The following is a 5493-nucleotide window of genomic DNA, read 5'->3' on the forward strand; positions in this document are numbered from 1 at the left end:
GTTGCACTATGCTGAAAGCAGCCATAAACATAGGTTCAGGGTCAGTCCCCAGAGGTTCCCCACAGCCCCCAGTAATGAGACTATATAACCCTGTAATAACATGTGGGGCTTGTCATCTTTCTCTCTCTCCCCCCCTCTCTCTCTCGCACTCCTACTCGCTTAAACACACACACACGCATGCACACGCACACACAGACACACACACACGTGCAGTCGGGATCTCTCTCTCTCTGTCACACACACACACTTTCTTAAAGTGTGACTTGCATGATTCTACAGTAAATGCATGGAAACTGCATAGCAATGGCTTTCTCTCTCTCAACACAGCTCCCAGTTTGGCGGGGAGATGCTATAAAACTGCGAGTAAGGGTTAAGTCCTTCGGTGCTGCCATGGAGACAATGACAGGCCTTCAGTCCTACGGCCCTGTCATCCCTATTCTACAAGACAACAAGAGAGGAGGGCCAGGGGGAAGGGGGATGGCCACAAGCAAATTGAGTTCAACCATTGGCTGAAAGGAATCACGTGACTGCCTTTGGAATGCTAATTCATACTGGATGGATTTGTTTTTTTCACTTCCAACTCCTCCTCTCCTCTTGGTCTATTCCGAGGGTGGCACACAGAGCAAGCCCCAGATATGGTGTAGGATAACAGGAAAGAAACCAGAAACCAACAGCAAGGAAGGAGGTCTGTGTTGAAGGTATGGAAGCAAGGCTTTGTGTCTTTTTCAAAGAGTAGATCTGTGCCTGGCTGCTGCTGTTACTGAACCCCTGGCTCACAGAGTCAGAGCGTGTGTGTGTGTGTGTGTGTGTGTGTTTGTGTGTGTGTGTGTGTGTGTGTGTGTGTGTGTGTGTGTGTGTGTGCATGCATGCATGCACATGCTTGCTTGTGTATTGATTCATTGGTGATCTATGTAAGTGTTAATTAAGGTAAGCATGTGTGTGTTTATGCTTGTGAGTGTGTCTGAATTGTGTGTGTGTGTGTTTGTGTGTGTGTATGTAGTTTGTTTGACAGCATAGCATAGCAATGATACAGTATGAGTCATGACAAGGTATGACTATGCATGTTGAGTCAGCCCATGTGTTTATGCCAACATCTTGACTGACCACTGCAACTGCTGCACTGCTGTTCTGTGTATTGAGGCACATCGGCAAGAGTTTGTGGTGACAGCAAAGAAACAGAAAAGCAACAGCTGTTCAATCAGTTAGAATCTATAGAGTGTCAGGACTGGATCAGGACTTGCAAGGGCGAGTCTGTGTTTTCTTCCTTCCTCAGCCAAGCGAGCCTGAAGGGCTTTGGGTCCATTGAATTTCAGAGAATTTCAATTCACGGAGTAAATTCAAATCACAATCCAGTGATTTCAAACAGGGCATTTATTTATGTATTTGTTGAAGGAGAGTGACTGCTATGCATATGCTATGCGTACAGTACATGGCCAATGGATTAAACCCTGACTTAAGATCATGCATTGGAGTCAATGCCAAATGGAATGCTTGACAGCCAGGTGGTTTCTCCCTATGTGGATCTAAAGGTTAAACACATGTTAAACAGACATCCTTTTCCATGTATTTGCATTTATTTGGATGCATGCATGAATTTGAGGATCCCTTAGTGACATACTGCCATTGAAGGAAAGATTGGACTGCCTCATTCCCATTGGGTTCACTAAGAGTTTATTGGGGGTAAACCCACTCAGTAGACGGGTTTGGTCCATCTGGACTTTTCTGGAAGTATTACCTTTCTAGTGGCGTTGGGACCCCTAAGAACTTTAATGTCTCACCCGCTCCCCAACAGAGATAATCCAAATGTGTGTGTGTCGGTGCGTGTGCGTGTGCGTGTGTGCATGTGTGTAAGTTTCACCAACTTCAGCTAGAGACATTGCTATATCTCTCATTACTACTAACATGTTACTTTAAATAGCAGTGTGCTTTTCTCTGAACTCACAACCCACTCCCCCAACACACGTTTGATCATATCCAAGGGAATGCTCTCTGTGTTTAAAGATCTGTGAATGAAGGGCTGCAGACTTTAAGTGCATTGTCCATTCACCTGGTTGAACTTATAGACGTATATGAACGCTGATCATAAAAGTCCAGTGAGAGACCTACTGACAGCTGAGCTTAGTGGTGGTGGTGTCGTTGGAGCTAAGTGTGGAAAGGTGGGAGTGCCTAGGCGTAGTACGGAGTACTATGTTCATGCCCGCTCCCCCCTTAGGTGTCAGTTCAGCTGGTCCAGAGTGCTTATGGGAGCAGATGAAAGTAATTCCCACCCTCTTGCCTGGCCCCCCCCCCCCATTCCCTCTCACATCCAGGTGTTCCTAGTCGCTCTGCTTTCTCTCTTCCTGCTCTCTCTCTCTCTTCCTGCTCTCCCTTTATCTCCATGTGTTAGTTAGTCTCCTGCCTAAATACGGGAGCAGGCACAGGAGCAGATTTACTTTGAGTAAATCTCCCATTTCTGAAAGTCCAGCTTGGACCCCAGGCACTCACACCTGCGTGAGGCATGGTTCATGATATCATGGAATGAGGCTTTGGGTTTGTGGAGAAAGAAAACAGAGCCCTATCCAGTCAGCTGTGGTCACCGGATTTCCAGCATGAGTTTAGATTCATGTGCTCAGCAAAACAATATGTACAGTGAGTCAGGATGAAATCAAAAGGTACCCCTCTGACTATTACTTCAAACATGCTTTCTTACTGTTTCTTGCCTGTTTTGATTGAATAGTGTCTGTGGTAGATGTATTTATCTGTGCAGAAATATCACTTAAAAAGCCGAAGCAATCTAGAAAAGGTGTTCTGTGGCCCATAAAGACAGGCTTAAATGGTCACTGCAGTGCTCACAGGGTACTACACTAATTGGGCTGACCTGTCCCATTGCACTAATCAATGCCAAATGGCATGTTTGACAGCCAGGTGGTCTATCCCTATGTGGATCTAAAAGTTAAACAGACACAAGTTAAACAGACAGAAAAACAGACCTCATTATTTGACAGACAGATACGTAGGTATCTGCAGACAGATAGATAGCTGTCAGTGTCCTCCATTAATTGAGAGATTGGCATGTGGTTTGCACACTAGTTATGTGGTGATGCCTCCCTGATCGTACATTAGAAAAGTACCTTATTATGGTATTGTGGAATCTCCAAGCATTTCATTTTAACCTGTGCTATTGCATACTCCAGTGTTCTGCTCTCAACGCCAGATGAACATGCAGCAATGGGGCCTTACTCAAACATGGCCTCACTCATCCCAATGTACAGTGCACTCCATAAATATTGGATATTGGATAAATATTATTTTTCCAACAGTTTGGATTAGAAATCAAACTTTAAATTAATTACAATTACTATGGGGTCAAAGTAGATATTCTCAGCTTTAATTCAATGATTTTTCTTTCAGATTGGGTTATATAGAAAGAACAACATTTTTTAAACAGACTCCCCCTATTTCAGGGCTCCAAAAGTAAAAATCATATGATGTCCAAATAAAGTACTCACGTTTAGTATTTGGTCAATAATCATTTGCAGTAACTGCCTGAAGTCTGAAACCCATTGACCCAATGGTATATTCTCTGGTGATGCTCTGCCAGGCCTGTACTACAGCCATCATCAGGAAATGAAATGCATGTTCAATTGGATTTATCTCTGAAGATTGACTTGGCCAGTCAAGAACGTTCCCCTTTTGGCCCTGAAAAACTACCTAGCTGCTATGGCAGTATGTTTGGGGTCATTGTCTTACTGTATGATGAAGTACCATCCAATGAATTTGGAAGCATTGCTTTTACTTGACCAGACAAGATGTTTCTGTCCACTTCAGAATACATTCTGCTGCTGCTGTCAGCAGTAACATCATAAATTATGACAAGTTAGCAAGTTCTTGTGGCAGCTATACATGCCCAAACCATAGCACCTCCTTCACCATGTTTCACAGATCTTGGGCAGATCCTTTTTTCCCCAAACCTCTTGCAATCACTCTGGTACTTGATAATATTAATTATATTAATAATCTGTCCAACTGACCATATTTTTTTAGGATAACTAGTGGTTTGCACCTTGCAGTGAAGCCTCTGTAGTTTGGCTGTGGATGGTAGTCTCTGACACATTCACTCCTACCTCCTGGAGGGTGTACCTTATCTGTGGGACAGTTGTTTTTTAGTTTTTTTCTTAATTATAGAGAGCATTCTTCGGTCATCCACTGTAGAAGTCTTCCTCGGCCTACCAGCCCATTTACAATTGCTGAGCTCACCAGTGCTTTATTTCTTTTAAATGATCTTACAAACTGTTGATTTTGGTAAGTCTAAGGTTTTGGATAAATATATGTTTCTAATAATTCAGCCTCATAATCACTTCCTTAACTTTCATTGACGCCCCTTTAGTCCTCACGTTAACAAACACGAATAGAAGACTCCAAAGGCAAATGCAAAGCCTAGAATCTATACTAGACACTGGCAGCTCTCTTATGACTACACAAATGACGGAACACATCTGACTAGCCAGAAACACCTGTCAAGACACATTGAATTAAAGCTGAGAATCTCTTTAACCTCATAGTAATTGTTTGATTTCAAATACAGACTGTCGGAGTATAGAGCTAAAAGAAGACAAAATGCTTTTGGAGGGCACTGTATCTCCTTCACTGCCCATTTCTCCAGTTGAAGAGCACACAAGCCCTCCCTTCCCTACCTCTAGCAGAAAGCTAATTTATATGCAAATGAGAAGAAAAAAATATATGGATTTCAAGCTTGACTACTCCCAATCAATATGATATTGTTCATTGGAAATGTTCCCTGCCTACATTTGCAACCCAGAGGAAGTGATCTTGCAAGACTGGTCGGTTTCCGAAGACTACTGAAAAGCAACCAAATCCCTTTGTCTAAATGAATCATTAAGTGGTGAGACGGAAAGTACATTTTAATGTTGAGAAGGGTCGACAGACAGACTCCCTTTAAGCAGGAATGTAATCACCATAGATGACACCAATTAGTAGGAGGACACCTTCAGATTCCAGATGCTATCTCGTTTTTCTACCTTAACAGTAGCCACGGAAATGAGACACATCCTCAATGCAGTAACAACCCTTCTGTGCGTGGCTCCCTCCTGATCAATGAAACCAAGACAACAGAGGTTGTATATCATTGCGCCTCCCCTCACTCAAAGGGCCCTGCCTGGAAGACAAAGCAGGCAGGTTTATGAGAGATCTTTAGGAAATGAGGGTCACAAATCTCCCCCTATCTGCCCAGTAGAACCTGTCTCCTCACACGCCCTGGGATTGATAGAGAAGCAGCAGTGGGCTATGCCCTGTAGGAGAAGTGGTAGGAGGGGTCAGCACATTGCAGGGTTGATAGGTTTCAAACTAAATTCACCGTTGCGTCATCTCGTTAACCTCGATGGACAGCTGGACACATCTGCAACAAACTGGATATGCCAGCAGTTAAACTGTATCTAGGTTTAAAAAGTCTAAAACTAGGCTCAAAACTGGAATCGCATTTGGGGAGATCTGCGA

At 43.5% G+C, this 5493-nt stretch overlaps 1 protein-coding gene across 1 annotated transcript in view; it reads left to right on the forward strand.

Annotated features, from left to right (window-relative positions):
* The first annotated feature begins 630 nt into the window (after positions 1-630).
* phc2a (polyhomeotic homolog 2a) overlaps positions 631-5493 on the forward strand; it is a 36849-nt gene continuing 31986 nt past the window's right edge. The window contains exon 1 of the mRNA XM_083675165.1: positions 631-698. The gene's annotated coding sequence lies outside the window, so the exon portion shown is untranslated. The remainder of the gene's footprint in view (positions 699-5493) is intronic.

The sequence above is a fragment of the Argentina silus genome (assembly GCF_951799395.1).
Source record: "Argentina silus genome assembly, chromosome: 8".
NCBI classification, from domain to species: domain Eukaryota; kingdom Metazoa; phylum Chordata; class Actinopteri; order Argentiniformes; family Argentinidae; genus Argentina; species Argentina silus.